The 9,974-nt window shown below is 50.3% G+C and overlaps 1 protein-coding gene across 1 annotated transcript in view; it reads right to left on the bottom strand.

Annotated features, from left to right (window-relative positions):
- The window catches only part of LOC147737086 (uncharacterized), a 138,343-nt gene that overhangs the window by 105,019 nt on the left and 23,350 nt on the right, over window positions 1-9,974 (bottom strand). The window lies entirely within an intron of this gene.

Genomic DNA, 9,974 nt, shown 5'->3' with positions numbered 1-9,974 from the left:
AAGACAACCGGCGCAGTCTCACGAGCTCAGCGGGGGCTATAGGGAGCAGTTCCAAGGCTGAAAGACAGGAGCTGGAGGTACCACAGGCCGCTGGTCCTACACAGCGGACCAGCCCAGCGCAGCGCAGGCCCACACGCATTCCCGGAGTCACCAAGGAACACACTGTACAACACATCGAGGAACAGTTGACAAACAGGGCTCTTCTCCTGTCCTCACGAATTTTTGGGTGCGTGTCCACTGCGATCAAGTACCATGACGGGCAAGGGGCCCAAGGTGCAACAGCCTCCGCGCTTGGAAAAATATGCCTATGTAAAAGAACCCCAGAATGGTCACTCGAAAGCAAAGCGCCACGCACATCATCCCAGACGACCAACCCGCCTGGTGACGCCGAACAGGTCACCCTGAAAGACGTCATGGCGGCATTGCAGACAATGCAAACTTCAATGGGCACTATCTCCACTGATATCTCCCTGCTAAGGGCGGACTTCTCCAAGTTGTCAGACCGTTTGATTGAGGCGGAAAAAGCTACATCGGGGCTAACTGACGACACGGCGGCCTTGAAACACAAAGTACAGAAACTGGAAGATGACAATCTGCTATTAAAGGCGAAACTTGACGAACAGGAAGGCCGTTCACGGCGCAACAACGTACGCCTGGTGGGTGTACCGGAAACAACAGGGGGCCTGCGTTGGACCTATTTGTAGAAGACTTGATCCAAACCACGCTGCAACCGAAGGGCCTGTCAAATAATTTCTCAGTGGAACGTACCCACCGGGTGCCAGGGGGGAAACCGAAACCAGGGGCACCACCGCGTCCAATCTTAGCGAGGATCTTCAACTTTCGCGACCGCGATGCCATCCTGCAGACAGCTCGAATGGCTCCAACAGTCAAAATTGACAACGCAGAGGTCACCTTCTATCCAGACTACACGGCAGCGGTGGCACAACAACGACAAAATTTCACGGAAGTGAAAAGGGAACTCCGTTCTAGGGAACTCAAATACTCAATGCTCTTCCCAGCGAAGCTGCGTGTTGACGCGGAGGGAAAAACTTGGTTTTTTGAATCGCCCAAAGATGCGCAAGAATGGTTGGAGGGCTGGCGGCAGACAGAGAAACCCAGGAACCGGGACGCAAGACATAATAACCGATAATGGAAAAGACAGAAGCCCACAACAAACTGCATCACAGAAGCGACGCTATGACTTGGCTTTTTAAGGATTAAGGAACTCACAGGCTGCCACGCTTCACAACAACGCAGTAGGAGACTATGATATGGACACGGCCCGAGATTGGGCGGTGAGCACAAGGTGGTGGGTACTGTTACATTGACCTTCCTTACAATGGGTCGATTAAGGACGCGATACACAGGCAAGTTATGAAGACTCCTACAGGTAGGACCTACCGTGATGTTGGTATCGCTGCATGGACATTGATGGGTGGGAAGGAGGCTATAGCAGTCACGGTAGTCTCACCCTCAAGAACACTACATTTTGTTCTGGGAAGTAAGCACTCTGCTCAGTTGGGGGTGGTGGATGGTTCTGTATCTGCTTGGCAGGGAGGCAGGGTGGGGGGGGGATTTTGATAGCGATAGTCTAGTCTAAGTCTAGGATCTGGTAGTACTGAGACCCCCTCCGATTGAGACATGGTTCGCATCAATTGTGTCCAGTAGGGTGCAATTTTCGGGCAGTCCCATATAGTGTGATAGAAGGTCCTTTCCTCACTACAACCCCGCAGGCAGTAAGAATGTGTTATTCGTCTCATCTTATGCAGTGTATGTAAATGTATGTAAATGTATAGGCATTTATATAGCGCACTACTTACCCGTAGGGTCCCAAGGCGCTTCGACCGCTGCGAAACCCTTCCTGGCTTCCCTGAGAGATGGTCCCTTAATGGGTATCTCCAGGGTGAGACCAGGCATCCCCGGCGGTCTGGTGGGGCCGTTAGTGAAGATGAGGCAAGCTAATGCCCAGAGTTGCCGAGTGTGATCGCTGATCAGAGTGGGCACCGAGGCGAGAGAATTAACGAGTCCGCTGACCCTGGTCCAGAAACCTGTCGCGCCGGGAATCGAACCCTGGTCCCGGGCCGTCCTCTGCTCTCGGGTCTGCCGCCTCTAACCAGTGAGATATGATCTATGTAATATGCGTAGTTGTACCAAGCGGAGAAGTGAGGGGATGCCTAATTCTTTCGGGGACGCAATCGCCTCTTGCCACTCCGAATCCTCAATGTTCCCACAATCATGCGTCCACTTCTCCCGCAGGGGCCCCGTTGTGAGATGTAGCTTTTGATGTGGAACCACTGATAGTGTTAAGGTTGAGAGTACCAAGGTTGACGAGAACATGTGGAGGCAAATAAGATCAGTGAGGGACATTTGTCTGAGCTTCCGAACTAGTAATGGAATTAGCAGGAGAGGCAGAAAAGCGTAATCAAATATCCCTGACCAAATCGTCCATAGGCATTGCCTTTGGATGCTGGGTGTGGGAATCTGGATGCAGAGTTTGGGCATTTTGCGTTGTGCAATGTGGCAAACAGATCTATCTGTGGAAAACCTCATTTTTGCACGTAGGGAAGAAGAAGTGGGGATGAAGTTCCCACTCGTGGACTTGCTGCCTGTGTCTGCTGAGCAGGTCTGCATCTAATGGTCTTCTCCTGGGAGGTGTTCTGCTAGGAGATTGATTTTCTGGTGAATCGCCCAATACCAAATGCTTTGTGCAAGGCACGACAGCTGGAGAGAGTGAGTCCCTCCCTGTTTCTGTAGGTAGTACATTGCTGTCATGCTGTCAGTGCACACTAAGACAGTCTTGCCTACGCGTTGGGTTAAAAAAGCTGAGTGCCAGGAACACTGCTAGAAGTTCCAGGTAGTTGATGTGGAGACGTTTGTGTTTGTCCGACCGCAGCCAGTGGACTCTGTAATGTTGAAGATGGGCACCCCAACCGGTTATTGATGTGTCTGTGGAATCGGGTCTATGAAAGGCTGTCCTTTTGCTAAGTTTTGAGGGTTCCACCACTGCAGCGAGCGATGGTTGCGGCGGTCTACCAACACTAGATCAGTTAATAGACCCTGGGCCAGATGTACGACCCTTTCATTTTGAGCCTCGCAATTTGCGACTTATTGTGAGGCGCTAAATGAAATGCACAGTTGTTGTTATTACACTAATTAGCGGTTCCCAATGGGCTTGTAAATTGCGAGGCTCATTAATATTAATGAGCCTCTCGCAATTCCCCAGCTCAGCAGGCCACGGATGGTGGGCTCAACAGACCACCACTTCTGGGACTGCGTTTTAATAAAGCAGCTTTTTTTTTTTAAATGCATCCCGTTTTTCTTAAAGGAAAACGGGATGCATTTAATTTTTAGAAAGTGAAACGTTTTCGTTTCATACTTTAAGGGCAGGCAGTGGTCCCTGGTACCACTGCCTGCTCTTAAAAAATATTTTTAGACACAGTCACAAAGTAAGGGGACCCATTCGAAATTGCAACTGCATTAGTCAAGTCAAGTCAAGTCATAACATTTATATAGCGCACTACATACCCAGAGGGTTTCAAGGCGCTTAGGAAGGGGAGGTGGATTATTTGTCAAATATCCACGTTTTAAGCTGCTTTCTGAACGCTAGGTGATTCTGGGTGAGGCGAAGGTAAGCGGGGAGTGAGTTCCATGTTTTGGCAGCCAGGTATGAGAAGGATCTGCCTCCCATGGTGGTCTTGTTGATGCGAGGTACAGTGGCGAAGGCTTGGCTGGAAGAGCGAAGTTGGTGGGAGGGGGTGTAGAAGGACAGTCGAGAGTTGAGACAATCTGGTCCGATGTCGTAGAGTGATTTGTGTGCGTGGGTAAGCAGTCGGAAAGTAATCCTCTTATTGACGGGTAGCCAGTGGAGGTCTTTAAGGTGACCAGAGATGTGTTCGTTGCGTGGGATGTCTAATATGAGCCTGGCTGAGGCGTTTTGGATTCGTTGTAGTTTCTTCTGGAGTTTAGCGGTGGTACCTGCGTAGAGGGTGTTTCCGTAGTCCAGTCGGCTCGTGACTAGAGCGTGGGTGACTGTTTTCCTTGTTTCGGAGGGGATCCAGCGAAATGTTTTTCTGAGCATGCGAAGAATGTTAAAGCAGGAAGAGGATACGGCGCTGACTTGTCTGTTCATTGAGAGTGATGAATCCAGGATGACGCCAAGGTTCCGAGCGTGGTCTGTCGGGATGGGTGCATTTCCGAGGGCTTCCGGCCACCAGGAGTCGTCCCATGCAGAGGAGGATTTACCTAAGATGAGGACTTCTGTTTTGTCTGAGTTCAGTTTCAGACGGCTTTGTTTCATCCATTCGGAGACTTCTTTCATTCCTTCGTGTAGGTTAGTTTTGGCGGTGCTGGGGTCCTTGGTGAGAGATAGGATCAGTTGAGTGTCATCCGCGTAAGAGATGATGTTGAGGTTGTGTTGGCGGGCGATGGCTGCGAGGGGGCTCATGTATACGTTGAAGAGGGTGGGACTGAGTGAGGATCCTTGTGGTACGCCGCAGATGATTTCAGAGGCCTCGGACTTGAATGGTGGGAGGCGGACTCTCTGGGTTCTTCCGGTGAGGAACGAGGTGATCCATTCCAGTGCCTTTCCTTGGACTCCGATGTTTCTGAGGCGTTGTAGAAGGGTGCTGTGGCAGACTGTGTCGAAGGCTGCAGAGAGGTCGAGGAGGATGAGGGCGACTGTGTCTCCATTGTCCAGTAGAGTTCGAATGTCGTCTGTTGCTGCGATGAGGGCGGTCTCAGTGCTGTGTTTGGCTCGGAAGCCAGATTGTGAGGGGTCGAGTGATTTGTTGGCTTCGAGGAAGGCGGCGAGCTGGTTGTTGACAGCTTTCTCAATGACTTTGGCCGGGAATGGAAGAAGTCAGATGGGGCGGTAGTTTTTGAGTTCGGTGGGGTCTGCTGTTGGTTTTTTCAGAAGGGCGGTGAGTTCAGCGTGTTTCCAGTCTTCTGGGAAGGTAGCGGAGTTGAAGGAGCAGTTGATGACGTCTCGGAGGTGCGGAGCTATGACGGAGTCTGCTTTGTTGAAGATGTGGTGAGGGCATGGGTCTGTGGGGGATCCAGAGTGGATGGAATTCATCAGGCGGATGGTGTCCTCAGTGGAGATTGGGTTCCAGGCGTTAAGGGAGTTAACGGGGGGAAGATGGTCAGCTGATGGTAGGGTGGGTTGCCTTCCGGGTTGGTTGTCAAAGCTGTTGTGGATGTCAGCAATCTTGTTGTGGAAAAAAGAGGCTAGGGAATCGCAGAGGGTTTGAGAGGGGGTGATGTCGTTGGAGTTGGCCGAGGGGTTGGAAAATTCCTTGACGATGTTGAAAAGTTCCTTGCTGTTGTGGGCGTTTTTGTCAAGTCGATCTTTGAATGCTGTTTTCTTGGCTTTTCGGATCAGTTGGTGGTGAGTACGGATGGCGCTTTTGAAGGCGTCCTTGTTGCTGGTGGATGGGTCTTTTTTCCAGGCCTTTTCAAGGGAGCGGCACAGTTTCTTGGATTTCTTGAGGTCGTCGTTGAACCATGAGGCCTTCTTGAAGCCAAGTTTGTGTTGACGTTTTTTCAGTGGTGCTAAGGTGTCGGCGGTGTTGGATAACCAAAGGGTGAGGTTGGAGGCGGCTTCGTTGGCGTTAGAAGAGAGGGCTGGGGAGGATTGAAGGAGTGATGTGGAGATCTGTTCTGTGGTGATTTTGTTCCAGTTTCTTTGCAGAGTTGGTTGGGGGTGGTTGATGGGTTTCGGCTTGTTGTAGGTGAAGTGAACGCAGCTGTGTCAGTCCAGAGGAGATCCGTAGTGTGGCTGAAGGAGACATGGTTGCTGGAGGTGAAGATGGGGTCGAGAGTGTGACCTGCGATGTGGGTGGGGGAAGTGACCAGTTGTTTAAGTCCGAGGTTGGCGAGGTTGTCCAAGAGGGTAGCGGTGTTGTGGTCGTTGATCTTTTCAAGGTGGAAGTTGAGGTCTCCCAGAAGGATGTAGTCTTTGGAGGGGAGCGCGTGTGGGGTGATGAAGTCCGTGATGTCTTCACTGAATTTTGCGCGTGGTCCAGGTGGTCTGTAGAGGAGGGTGCCTCTGAGTGTGGTCTTGGGGTCGATGTGGATCTGGAAGTGAAGGTGTTCGGAGTTGGCGAGGTTGGCATCAGAGCTGGTTGAGATGCGGATTGTTTTCTTATGGACGATAGCGATTCCACCTCCTGTATGGTCGGTGCGGTCCTTGCGTGTGATCTTATAGTCATCAGGGATAGCGATGGCGATGTCAGGGGCGGAGGAAGCGTTCATCCATGTTTCCGTTAGGAAGGCGACGTCAGGAGAGATGGTGTCTAGTAGGTTCCAAAGGTCAATGGCGTGCCTGTGGACCGAGCGGGTGTTGAGAAGGATGCATTCTAGGTGATTGGGGTCGGGAATCTGTGGTGTGGTCGTAGCGGAGATGTTGTCGGTGCCGCTAAATTTGCAGGAGAAGCAGGAGAACGGTCCGTGGGTGCGTCCAGGAGCGGCTTGGACGCAGTTGGGGGCGCGACCGGGGTCAAGGGCTAGGAGGGTGGCGGCATCGTAGGTAACGCGGGGGGGCAGGGCAGCGCGAGGGGCAGGGGGTCTGGCGCTGGGCGCGGACGGGCGTAGACGGGCTTACCTTTGGCGCACCTTCGGCGTGTCCGAAGCGCGTTGACGCTGCGCGTGGAGACATTGGCCATAAATGGAGGGTGGAGGGGGCGGAGCGTGGGAGGGTCAGCAGCTGGGAGGCGGTAGCGGGGAGGAGGGGCAGGGAAAACAACAACAGCAAACAAGATGGAGGTCAGAGGGGAGGCGAGGCAGGGGCAGTAGGTCGCCAGCGAAAATAAATCCAATTATGCACGTTGCTGCCAGGTGGGCCAATACAGTTAAATGCAGTGCAGGGCGGGCGGCGCTATAGTCACAAGCGCTGAGAGCTATGAGATTAAACAAAACACTGCGCAAATTTGTGAAATGCAGGCGAGCCGATTTTAAACACGGCGCTATTTAGTCTAATGCAGGCGATACCACTGAAATAAAGAATGCAGGCGATACCGTGAAGTTGATTCAGCAGTGCGATCCCCAGGAAGATAGCAGCAGTACTGGGAGAGGAGCAAGGAGGGAGCAACCCTCTTGAAAAGGGTGGTAATTTGCGACCGCAATTGTGGTTGCAATACATTCACACATAGCATTGAGAACGCAATTAGGAAGGGACTAACTAACTGTGACTCTCAATTCCTAAATAGCGAGTCGCAAATAAACTGTGACTCGCTATTTTGGAATTGTACATGGCCAACAGTGATTTTGCATGTGCAAACGGGTTCGCAAACCCGTTTGCGCATGCAAAATAACGTCGTACATCTGGTCCCCTGTGACTGATTCCACTGACTTGCTAGACATTGTTGCAGAGGACGCATGTAAGCCTTGCATGAGGTACGATTGCAACGCAGGATGCCATAATTCCCAGCAGTTGCATGAAGACTCTAGCTGGTAATGATTGGTGGGGTTGAAATTGTAATAGTATGGCCTGGATATTGTGAATCCTGGCTATATTAGGAGTGGCTAGAGCTTTGAGAGTGTTGATGGAAGCACCCAGATAGGATTGCACTTGTGCCGGACACAGGTGAGATTTTTGTGCAATGATTGTAAAACCCAACTGGTTAAGTAGATGTACTATTGTCTGATTGTGTAGCGTCCTTGGTGAGAGGGAGGATGACCTGGATGTGCGTTGGATACTATACTGAGTCCGTACTGTTTGATGATGGTGGCGAGGAGGGCCATGTAGATTTTGAAGAGCGTGGGGCTGAGCGACGATCCTTGTAGGTCCTCGGCAATTGATTTCTGTGGGTTCGGAGAGGAAGGGTGGCAGTCTGATTCTTTGGGTTCAGCCAGTGAGGAAGGAGCAGATCCAGTCAAGGGCGGTTCCCTGTATGCCGGCGTCATAAAGTCTGCCGGTGAGGGTGCAGTGGGAGACGGTGTTGAATGCCGCACAGAGATCGAGTAGGATCAGAGCTGCAGTGTGCCTTTGGTCGAGGAGGGTGTGGATGTTGTCTACAGCAGCGAGTACAAAAAACAAGACAGCTCAAGACAGTGTTTCCCATGCGGACTCACTAGAAAAACGTAGAATATTAACAATTAGCTTGCCAATGGGGATGGCTCCCTCACTAGAAGACTGTACAATTTGAGGTATAGTTTTTGCTGCAGTATATATCAGAACACATGGTACCCCTTCATTGGCTGGTTTGATAGAAGTGCTTAAACCGATCCAGAATGTACGGGGTAGTACCTGCCCTGGACTTGGGAATAAAACTGATGGGCAATTTTGCAACAGTGTCCTCCATAATGTTAATTAACATAAAGAGGGAAGCAGCAGCGTTGGCGATATGCCAGCGTTTAAGGATTTGGCTCCTGCATAGCAGGAGCGCACATTTCCTATAATTATCGAAGAAACATGAGCTACGCTGGATAGAGATAATTTGAGTGCCAGACCTGGTAAACCACAATGAAGAGTTATTCTGCAAATGATAACTCTAAACAAGCACCTGACTTTTGAACAAAGAAGCAGACGGAGAATAAGAAAAACAAATATAAAATAAAACTACAGGGTGGGTCTCCTACACAGGAAGCTACTGAAAAAAACTACAATCTGCTTAACTGCGATAACATTAGACCACCTAAGAGGTATCAGGATACTGATACATGTTCATCTCGTTCCTTTCAGGAGTTATCCGAAAAACATTTGGAGAGAGGTGGACGGTCAAAGCCCAGATCGGGGGAGAACGTGAAACCAAAGGATCCCAATGCTCATCTGACTACATCATTAAACAGGTTAAACAAGTTAAACCTTCCAAACCTCAATTCAAAAAGAAGAAAGTAGCTGGACTTACAGTCAGGGATGCCCCGCATATTCAGGACACTGCTTCTGAGCAGGGACTGGGCAGTGACCATGCTAAAAAGCGCAACAGCAGTCACAATAGTTCGCCAGAACCTGATGGATTGTCTAGTAGAAGTAGCGCTGAGTGAGTACATCACCGTTGAGACACCTGATTTATTTTTTATTTATTTTATGACATTTGATTAAGCGCGAACAAATGCCCGTGGGCGTCTCGGCGCTGCAACATCTGCAAATAATTCTCCTGCTGCGTAAAGTGTGTTCCGGTGTTACTGGTTAAACAGCCAGGTCTTTAGCTGTTTACGGAAGGACCAGAGAGTGGGACTGGTCCTGATTGACTGGGGTAAGGTATTCCACAATTTAGGTGCCGAGACCAAGAACCTGCGGTCTCCCCAAGAAACAGTTTTGGTGCGGGGGACCACTAGATCGTTGAGGGTGGTAGATCGAAGCAATCTGGATGGACAATAAGGGATTAATTGTTCTTTGAGAAACAAGGGTCCTTGTTTATGCAGTGCCTTGTATACAATGCAGAGAGTTTTAAACTTAATCCTGCTTCTGATAGGGAGCCAATGAAAGTTTCTGATGGTGTCAGTCGCAGACTTGTATTTAGGGATTCTAGCAAGTAGTCTTGCTGCTGAGTTTTGAACAGTCTGCATTTTTTTGATGACCCTGACCTGAGCGTTTGCAAAAAGACCATTACAGTAGTCCAAAGTGGACAGCACTAGAGAGGTCACCAAGGTTTTACCGGCAGTTTCAGGAAGGAAGGGGATGATTTTCTTTATTAAGTAATTTGTGGAAGGCTGAGGAGGCGATTTGGTTGGCATAGGAGACGAAGTTGAGGTGGTCGTCAAAGACAACTCCCAGGTTCCTTACCTTGAGGGCAGGTTTAGGCAGGGTTCCGAAAGCCGTTGGCCACCATGCGGGGGACCAACTTGGAGTAAGTTGTCCAAATATGACAACTTCCGTCTTTTTGGAGTTGAGTTTTAGACAATTGGAGGCCATCCAGTCCCCAATTGCCAACATTCCTTCTTTAAAACTCTCGGCCACCTTGTCGCCGTTGTTTTTGATGGCCAGGACTAACTGCGTGTCATCCGCATATGAGGTTAGGCTCATCCTATGTGCT

This window comes from Lissotriton vulgaris, chromosome 1_1, assembly GCF_964263255.1.
Source record: "Lissotriton vulgaris chromosome 1_1, aLisVul1.2, whole genome shotgun sequence".
NCBI classification, from domain to species: Eukaryota; Metazoa; Chordata; class Amphibia; order Caudata; family Salamandridae; genus Lissotriton; species Lissotriton vulgaris.
The sequence above is the reverse complement of the archived record's forward strand: the minus strand, read 5'-3'. Positions and strand labels throughout refer to the sequence as shown.